This window comes from Sceloporus occidentalis, unplaced genomic scaffold (assembly GCF_023333645.1).
Source record: "Sceloporus occidentalis isolate IW3139 unplaced genomic scaffold, rSceOcc1.0.p SCAF_19, whole genome shotgun sequence".
Taxonomy (NCBI): Eukaryota; Metazoa; Chordata; class Lepidosauria; order Squamata; family Phrynosomatidae; genus Sceloporus; species Sceloporus occidentalis.
The window spans coordinates 2,788,856-2,800,355 of NW_028316999.1; positions in this window are offsets into that span (position 1 = coordinate 2,788,856).

Here is an 11,500-nt window from a genome sequence, read left to right on the forward strand (position 1 = left end):
ACTGAAAGGCCCAACCAAATGTATAAAACTATCAGAACTTCATGCTAAAATACTTTATAGGTGGCACTGCACACCTGAGAAATTGCACACGTTCTATCCCCGACCGAATTTATGTTGGTGGAAATGCAACCAAATTGGTACTCATCTACATATATTTTGGTCCTGTCCACAAGTATATCAAATCTGGTCTCAATTATACAAACACATGAGTGAAATCCTAAAAATCCAGATTCCTATACATAGATAAACCACCTCATATCGCAGCAATGACTACACCCCTTGGAAATATAATTTATCCATACTCGTGTTTAGGATCAATCCATAAATATCTGAAAACATACACAACTTTCACCATAATGGTTGTTTTTGTTATACTTTAATTTTTCCTTTGGTTTTCTTTTACACTTTCTTATAATTTTGTTCCTTTTATCTTTGCAACTGATTATCTTGAAATATTCAATCTTTATGTTGTGTTGTATTTTTGGCATTATGATGTATTTACTCTGTAAACGGAGTATCGAGGTCACATAGAATGAAACGATCTCGGTGTTCCCTTGACCTTGTAATATCTTTGTCATTAACCAACACATTTCTTTATTCTGTAACAGAGTTTGATATACATGCAAAAAAAAATCTTTAATCAAAACTCTCCAATAAAAACTTATTATATAAAAAAAAAACACATCTCTCTTTTACTTACTCCCTGTAGTTCAGTTATAGATCAAATAAACAACACATGGAAACAGCACGTGCAACTGAATAAGACATCAAAAAACCCTGTATTTGCAGGTATACATAAATAACGTATGGAAACATAGCATTGCAGGTATAAATCATCAGAACACAGAACACACAAACCCAGCATTGCAGCTATAGATCAACTGGAAATCACATGTAAACTTGGCACTTAAGGTATAGAACAAATAAACAACACATGGAAACAGCACTCCAGGTATTGATCAACTGAATAAGACATACAAATCCTGTATTTGCAGGTAAACATAAATAATGTATGGAAACATAACATAGCAGATATGGATCTACAGAATAACACAAAACCCAGCTTTGCAGGTATAGATCAATTGGAATTCACATACAAAGGTATAGATAAAACCCCCTAAAGTACAGACACAGATCACAGGTGGCACACCCCAAAACCAGCCCTGGCATCCACACTGCCCACATAGAACATGACCAGCACACACATAGGACGTGCCATCTTTGTCGCCAAACAGCCCAGAATGAGTCAACATTGTCCCCAAAAAGCCGAGCGTACGCCATCTTTGTCCCATTAACACGCTACCTGTGCCATCTTTGTCCCATAAACACCCTGCCTGTACCATCTTTGCCTTTTTGACAAATCAATCATACACCTATGATTCACACAAACACTTTTACAGTCACTCACTAATTCACTTTCATTCACACATTCATTTATTCTTTCACAAATTATTTACACATATTCATCTACCCCTTCTCACTCCCTTCTGCCTTATCTACCCCTTCTCACCCTCTTCTGCCCTATCTACCCCTTCTCAATCCCTTCTCCCTATCTACTCCCTTCTGCCTATCTACCTCCTCCTCACTATCTACCCTCCCCCCCCCTTTTAAGTTCACTTACCTTGCAGAAGTCCTGCAGTGGGATCGCGAGGCCTCTGTCTCCCTGTTCTGCCGCAGTGCACGTCACATCACTGCTCACCGTCATATTCCGGCGCTCAGCCTTAAATTTCAGCACCGCGACCGAGCCAGAAGCCCCGCAGAGGAGAGTGAGAGGCGCCGAATGGTTGCTGAAAACTTATTCCTGAGAAACCACTCGGCGACCCAGTGATCCTTTCAATGGATTGTTTTGCAAGGGTCACTTCTTACTTCTTGAGTAGTGATGTGGCAGGCAAAATTGCATGTGTTTATGTGTAGCGGCCTACTCAAATGGCATCTGATTTGGTCGTAGTGGCCAAAACATGGTAACAAATGTCAGTTTGCCTGTTCCATAGACCAGCTTCTCACCATTGTGTGTAGGCTGGGCTGATACGACTTGTATCTCTGATGTCTTTTTTGCTTGACAAGACACATCCCATCACCTATTTCTGGCTGGAGAATAGAAAGAGATCTTCAGTGATGATGAGTGGTTATAAAAAAAATACATCAATTAAAAAGTAAAACCTTATCCTAAAATCTTATAAGTAACTTTCACGTGATAAAACAACTTAAGGATAAACAATAATGTGTTAGACAGACCGATGGGTCATCTAGCCTCTGCAGGAAAACACCAATAGACATTCAATTTAGTAACCTAGTTAGTAGTGCCCTAATGGTCAGCAGTCTCTAATTGCATAAAATGAACATGCTCTTAATAGGAATTAGAAATGTTAAAATATTATCATAACAAATATGTTCATGTCATCAAGAGTACTTTGGTTTGTAACACAAAAACTTTACGAAACGATTTGGGGTACTGAAGTAGTTAAAAATCTTGGTTTACACGTCCCAGTGTTTATTTGCTTTCCAACACACAGAAACAAACCACAGAAACAAATAGTCCTAACGCAGCAAAATGAACTCTAAGATTATGATTCACAGGAAGTACGCCGCTGGATGCTCTGGCTCTGGGTCTGATTTTACATATATAGCAATATTATACACACTCTACTCACACCTTACACTTTTATGGCTGCGTACAAAAAAGTTAATTGTGAATGTTGATGTGGTAGTTTTGCAGTCTGTCCTGCCAAACATTTAAGGTTATATATGTTTTGGTTTGCATCGTGTTCATTATTATTATTATTATTACTACTACTAGTACTATTATTCATGGATTCATATAGCACTACCATATTTTTCAGCATTGTACAATTCTTAGAGATTTGCTGCTTTTTAAAATATTAACAAATTATGTCGTTAATAAATTATATTATAACATATGAATTATATAATTATATATTAAGATATTGCTTATGCTCCGTATTTTTTTTTTTTTTTTTTACAATTTATTTGATTTGCATGCCTTTTAATGACTTGCTGTTAAGTCTGCTGGGTCACTAGGGGGCAGTAGATGATTGTGCTTTAATTGAAGTATATGCACAAACAGTCAGAGGAAGGTTTAAAATGGATCCATAGTGCTTGGTGTATTTATTTAAGTAAAATGTGCCAGACTTTAAATCGAATCTACAATAAATAACTTGTCTTAAAGAAAAAAGATGTGGTTTAAAAATGCCCACAGCTTTAGTATCCAGACCTATTTCAAATAAACTTAAAATCTGTACATGTTGTCCTGCCAATGCCCGTAATAAAACATTTCCCTGACAACACTTGAACAAATCCTTCTTTCTATCAGTTACTGTGTATGTACACTTGGGCACACACTATATTACATGTCCGAGATGTATTATTATTATGTTTTTATTTATTAAAAGCCAACAAATTATGCGGGACAGTTAACACACATTACAAATATAAATTTAATACATACAAAAACATCAGAAGAGACTCCTGTTCTGTGTATAATAATGTGTATGTGTGTGTGTGTATGTATATATATATATATATATATACACATAAACATTAGATTAGCTGTTGATTCTTACAACTCCTTCCCCTACACTATAATCTAGTATATTTTATGCTACTCTATGTGTTTATCATTATTATTGTCTTTTATTTATATAGCGCCAACAATTTACGCAGAGCTTAATACAATAGATATATTCAAGGGGTATGACAAGACAAAAATTGAAAACGACTAAGAAAAACAGATACATTAGGTAGCGAGGGACCTGCTCGCAAGCTTATGTCTTACATGTCTTCTGTTAATGAACTCTCCACTATCCTCCTCAGTCCTCATTTTTACCCGTATAATACAGTCCAGAACATTAATTAAAAGTTTTTAATTATACATTATTGCGAATCTCAAAGAACCATAGTGACAATACATCAGTGATGAATCGATGGTACATCTAGTAGCCTAATGTTTGCGTAGTAATGACTGGCATGGTATCACTTGATTCCAGTTCATTCAGAAAATATATTCCCATTACTCTTGATCACATTGGATTGACTATTGACCTTTCAGCTCTCTCCTGCCACTGGTCTTGGCCTACCTTCCTGTTAGTATCTAACTCACGTATTTCCCAAGCTTGGCTTCAGTCTGCCCCTAGAATTTTAATCACATACCACATACCACAGTCACACAAATCTACTAACTTGGAATGTAGAGTTAGCTCTCCTTCTAGGAAAAAAAATAACCTAAAGATACTGTATATACATATAAAGATATAATGATTTAGGAAGGTGTGACACCACTTTCCAGAACGTGAGAGCAAAAATATTTAAAAGGAGCAGAATCCCACTAAAAAAATTGGTGCATATCATATACAAATATCTGTTTGGAAGTGATGGCATAGTGTTATCAACATATATACTGAATGCACCAAAATCGTTAACTCTCGTTTTATATATACGTCATTATTCAGCAACACAGTTGTAGGCATTGTGCCTATCATGTACTTGTGGTACCTTTATAAATCACAATACACACACATATTTTATTATATTATACAGATCTAATTCTTAGAGGAACCTCCTTCGTAGATGGAAATTTTAGCACTGATTCCGACAGATTCATAGTATTGTGTACAAGCCTCATTCTCTGCTGCAGTGGTTTAGTTTAAGAGGCAGAATCTAGATGTGGTTGGCAAAACCGCAATTCATTGACAAATAAGGAGAGAACTCAAATCTCAATTTTCTGTTCACCTAGAGTGTTACAGTTAGTTTATGCACAGCACTAAAATCTTGTGTCCTTTAAAAAAGGCACTTACAATGTTATTACATAACATTACTTACCAATAAATACCTGCCGGAGACATCTTATATGTGAATGCCGAAGCCTTACCTTTTAAGTTCATGACACCATTCCTAATTACAAATATGCACTCCATAAATACACCTTTAGAGCGGAAAAGAATAGAATTGCTTGAATATTCTTCTTATGTAGTATATTAAACAAACTAAATAAAATACACATTTTATACATATATTTTATATATTTCACCACTGCTACTGAAAAATAAACGTATAGCTATCGTAGCACAGTATAGCTGTCCAAGATCATGGCATCTAAAATAAGTCTAATGAGAACAAATCTCCTATCAAATGCTTTAAAAATATTAACAACTGTGAATTAGATTTCCATTTGTTATATATGTATATATATATATATATATATATATATATATATATATATAACAAATGGAAATCTAATTACACACGCATCTATAATATATATATATTATAATTATTATTTATTGCTTTATATAGCGCCATCAAATTCTGTAGCACAGTACAATGGGTAGACAACACATAACAAGTAGTATATAAGATAACAATTTGACTTACAGAAACAACAAGTGAGGAGGGCCCTGCTCATACGATCTTACAATCTAGAGGATAATATATACATGAGAGGTTACGTCTGCTATTTTGATATAGACTGACGTGATGTGGCTACTATAGGTAAGGGGCTCACGAATCCATTGTTTTAATGCTTAATTATCACGGGTTACAAAATGAGTAGCAGCGGTTACAATTTTTTAATCCCTCTAATCACAATTATATAGAGAGGCCTCATCTCATATACAAGTGATGAAATACATACTTATGTTAAAATGAAAAAAACACAATATTTATGATCACATTATAAAAAAACTGCAGCTTAATCTCTTTTCCTGGTAGCGCCATCTCTGGTACATGTGAGGTAGTACTAATATTGAATATTGAAGTGACACTCCAGTATTTATATTCAACCTTTAGGAGAAACTGCAGGGGAACCCCACCTCTGTGCTCCAAAGTTTTGTGCCACTGACAAGCTGCCTATAAGTGGCAGGAAAATACTCTAGTTTAAATCAATGAACTCCTGCCAGCGGCATGATATTTTAAAGGTACCACTCAGCTATCATTAGCATTAAGGTACATATGATGGCTGGAGTGTCCTGTTGAGGAAGCGTTCTGATTTCGCTGGAGACAGTTTTGGGAAAGAGCAAAATGAGGTAGAAGTCTTATTTCCTATCTCCAATTGCAAAAGGAAAAAACATTCCATTTTTGAGTCATGCTAAATTTCTAAGCTATTCGCTTGTCACATCAAATTAACATACCTTGAAACAAGGTGATAACTTCCATTTAAATCAACTAAGAAAAGGAATTAGTGGTTGGACCAAGTAAAACCGATAACAGACAAGAAGCATGCTGTTATGTGCAGCATAGATGTTTATTTATGTTCTTAAAACAAGAGCACATGGATCTAACCACACTTTTAAATAACTTTGGAAATTCTGATTAAGGGTTAAGAGAGTTCAAAAGCTACCCTCTTCTTTGGAGCCATTTTGGTAAATGATCTCTGTAGAAGCTTTTTTTTTTTTTAAAAAAGATGAAGCACAGAGACATCTCTGAGCAGGACGTATAAGATACGGCTCTCCCATAGATACGTATTGCACATGCCTATTAACTATTACAATGTCGGTAGTGTGAAGGAGCGCTGCAATAGATTGGTCAGCTCTCCAGCAGTCAATGGTATATAACCTGAGTTTTATTCCTTCCAATCTCAGATGCATTACATTTTGGATAGTCATTTTATAGCCTGCCTCATATTACACCAATAATGCAAAAAAAAAGTAGTTGCCCCAAATATCTGAGTCAGTTATTGCATCGTTCTTACTACCCTAATAAATTTGAAGAGAGGGGAGCATGGGGGTGTGGGGGCTGCTGTCCTCATCTCACCCCAGAATGGTCAGGCTGCCACAGCAGGGGCCAAGGAGAAGATGAACATGTGATTCTCATTAGAGTCTGGGAATGGTTACAGAATCCTTCACCAGTGGAACAACAAAGAGGCAATCTTCAGCTAATCAGCAAATCAGCAAATCAAGCTTGTGTTCACCTTGTCAGTAGGGTTCAATTATGAGGGGACCTAGAGGTCAGAATCCCACCACAATGATACATAGACTGCGAAAGCATGAGGTGTGCTATGGTACAAAGACTGAACAAAAGATTAAGAGGGGTGATGACCGCATGTGGATGCTGAGAGATTGTCACAGTGATAAATATGATTTTTTTTTCTTGCGTTAATAGCCAAATGCTTTACAGATGAGCAATTGTTATCTATATCAACACTTCTACACATTCTACCTTCGACTCCTAATTCTGTTGACCTTATAATCCTTTTTTCGCACCACTGCCCTCATATAGTATCCAACTGCACTTTTCCTTCCGGTAACGATAACTTCTCTCTGTGACACCACACACATTTCTTCATCCATGTTGTTTATTCTCTCTCAATGGCATTCTGTTTAATGCTCTCCCGTAACCACACGCCCATTTTCATTAATATTGAAATGAAGGAATTTGTATAAAGTACCGTATATGGAAACATAATAAATGAGATTGCCTGTATCGCTTTCACACACCTTTATATAAGGAATGTATCCATGCTTTATCACTCCTCAGAAGCCTTCCCCCGGTTCCTGTCATACTTCATCCCTTCTTTTTTCTCTTGCAACTTCTCCTCCACCTCCTCTTCTCCCCCAAGGGTCGAAAGGTTAGCTCCTGGAACTCTTCCAATGATAAACTGTGGAACAGAGGAGAGATGAGAGGAGAAGGAAGAGGTGTGATAACTGCACAGAGAAAAACAGACCTGAAAGAAAAGAGAATTTTGAATTATGCTCACTCTATCTCTGTCTTCGCCTCCTTTTTCCCTCAGTCCTTCAGTGCCCCGGTCTCTGCTCTTTTTCCAGAGCCGGGAGCTAAACAAAGATTTCTAGAATGGGAGAGGGAACACATGGGAAAACAAGCTTTAACAAAAGTGTTACACAGACACATAAAATAATACAGGCTTAAAAACATGAAACACAGTAATACAGCCTGACACATGCAATAACACACTCTGACACAAACAATAGTTCACATTGAAATGAAATATTACAGACACAATAATAAACATGGTCGCAGCAATACATCACAGCAATATTAAAGGCTGCCATGAGGAATACTGTTTCCTTCAACATGTACTGGCTTGATTTTAAAGGGGCCTGCAATGTGTCTGGGCACACAAGCTGTATATACAGTAAAAACATGTCCCTTTTGTTGTTTTATTTTGTTCAAGATATATAAAAACAGAGTAAAAGAGAGGCACAAAAAAAATAGTTCATGTCAAAGCCTGAAACTCACCCAACGAGTTTTAATATAACTAACAAATATAGATATAAATGAGGGAAAAAAAGATAAAGCAGTGGAAAGTCTCGAAAAATCTGTGGATTCATGGACGGATAAATTGCAGACTTAAAGGGGCACTCCAGATGGCAACTCTCATGTTATTCACACAAGGCAAATTTCTTTCTTTCTATTATTTATAATAATATATTAGAAAATATATTGCTTGTTTTAGTCTGTAAACAGCTTCATATAGGTTTACTTAGTTTACAGATCTGGAAAAAGAAGGTCTTTTGAATGTGCCCTATCTGCTTTACACGCCTAAACTCTTTGATCCAGCTACTGAAGTCCAGTATGGAAAAATATTTGCCACCTTGCTGGTTCTACTCATACACCCTTGGAAGAAAACAATTTATATCTTGTTTGCAAGATTTAGTTATGGTGCTACGGGATCTGCTGGCGCTTTATAAATAAATGTAATGTGATGTACTCTCCCTTAGAATGGTAACTGTACCTTCAGGGGTGTTTAAAACATGTTTTGCTCACTTTCTGGTACTGCAGATAAAGAAATGTGCATTAGCATATCATGTTGATCTTAACCATAAATGTTCTCCAGACCAGAAATACAGAAAGGCAGATTTCCTCGGCACAAGAGAAATAACAACCCCATATGTGCTTTTTAACCTTTAGTTGGATTCACTTTAGAATCATTTATGTTATTTTCAAGGCAATATGGGACACTGACAAGCTGTTTGGGGACAAAGATGGCACAGATACGTTGTATGAGGGCACTGACAATATGTTTGGGGATAATATATATATATATATATATATATATATATATACAAAATGGGCATTCTATGCCTTCTACTCAAGTAGGTTATTAACACATGTTATGTGGGGAATAGAAGCAGGCAAGTAGATCTTACTCAAATACTCAAAAAAAGTGGAGGTGCTGTGGATTAGTCGACATCTAGTAAACAGGAGATTCTTAGTTTGAGTCTCAGCAGTACCCAAGCTTTGCTGCAGCCGGCATGAAACAAATAAATAAAACTCTGGTAATAGTGAGTCTAATATCAACGTATTGTTGTGTTCTCTCTAAATATACTTAAGGCACCATGGTGTATTTTTTTTTTATTAGGAAAGAGGTTGCAAGAAGTTTGAGTACAGATCACACTTTGTTGACAGAAAACAATATCAACAAAACACATACACATATCTTATAACATGAGTTGTGATATACCAACCTATAATTATACAACATAGTAAGGCAAGACGATTGTGTCACTCAGGCGATTGTACCGGTATTAAAATGTAACCAATTTTCACTGATGCTAGACAACAGTTGGTGGTAAATATTGACATCTGGAATTTTGGCTCCGAAACATCCAGGTGCCATATAGCAAATTAACCAGCAAAGTATAACGTATATATTGTTGCATTCACTGCTTCATTTAGTGGTGTATGTCCTATTATGCCGCCCTTAGTCACAATGAGAAGGCTGAGGTTCTTATCTCACAGATGTTTAATGCACATATCAGGTTCCAACTAAGACAGTTACATCAACACCGTAGAACTAAATAAAAATAAATAAGAAAGACAAATCATCAGACATACAGTCAATTACATCAAAAAACACATGGCTGGAAACTCATAATTAGACACAAATACACCTACATACCACTTTTGCCTGCTTGTGAACTAAGAGAGGGGTGTGTATCTTGAATTTTCTTAATCAGATGGCTTATGATTCTGAAAGATAACTTTATGACTTCTGATGACAAGACCATTCAATCCTTTATGTAAGTGATTTGTAACAATGCATTATGGGAATAAAATACATTGACAATTATGCTCACAAGCGCCATCTAATGGACACAGAAAACTTTGTGGCTGCAAACACACCTATGTTGGCTAACCCAGGAGAAAGGCAGCACATCCACATCCAAATTTTACTAGTGGCAGATTGTCCTATTGGACTGCACCTTAATGAGAAGGTTAGGGAGATATCTGATCCTCCACTTTACTATCAAATTAACACTATGGATGTCTAGAAGTAGTGAATGAAGAAGACACAGAGCAAGGAAGATAGGATAAGTCTAGAGGAACTGCACAGGGTCAGACGTAGGTCGTACTGCCCTCAAATACATCACAGTAGTTCGCTACAGAGTTTGTCACCTTTCACAAAGCTTAACTCACCTCCAGACACAAAACATTTTGCCTGGGCTCATCTGTAACGATGTCACAGAGTGTCAATGTGTGAATAGAAGGTGATATTATTATAACTCTTCTATTTTAATGTCAGATGGACAGTAAATATCCTTGTCTTAATCTCGAGATTGATGAACGAGTTTCTAATTGTTGTGTTTACAGGGTGGGTGTTAATCACAAGGAAGCTGCAGGAAGTTTGGGATGGAACCTGTGACATTAATGAGCCATTAATCACCTCCCAGTTTGGCAAGCAAAAGAGAAGGGAGAGCCTGCTTTCGGCAAACTGACACTGACTTTGAGAGCCAAAGGTTTCAGCTTTATAAATTTGTAATCCATAAATGCCAACTATTTGTTATGTTTAGACAATATTCACACAACCACAATTCCCATCATTCACAACCTGACAACTGCATTGAAACAAAATCTTTGAGGGTTTCATATATATATATATATATATATATACCCTGCTAGTTGTCGCTCTAGTATGCAGGCTATTAATATTATCTGTATGAAGCAGGCTATACTATCAAAACAGACGCTCCAATATAAATATGAAGATTTTTTTAGGTTTTGTGTTGTTGGCACAGTTTGAAACAATAAACCAGAGCGCGACATTGTTTTTAATCATGTTGTTGAGCTTGAATTCCCTTTTTATACAGACATAATCAATATGGTATAAACAAAAAGAAAAGTCTATACACAATAGAACAAAAAAGTATATTTTGTTATATTTTTGTTCATATGAATTATATATATAACATATATACAAATAATGTGTGTATATATATATATATATATATATACACACACACATTTATATAGTGTATGTAATATAAGTATGTAAGTTATATAAATACCCAAACACCCGTAAAATAATAGTGATACCTAGATAATACATATATATACATGTATATACAGTATACAAACAAATATATATATATAACAAAAGTTATGGTGGGTAAAGGTGATGGAAACCCTTCCATTTAAATTTAAGGAGGATTCTGGGTAGGCGCATGCAAACAAGGTCAACAATGAACACCTATTGCCTCTATAAAGTGGATATAGAGGCAAAAGGTGGTAATTTATATATATAACTGAG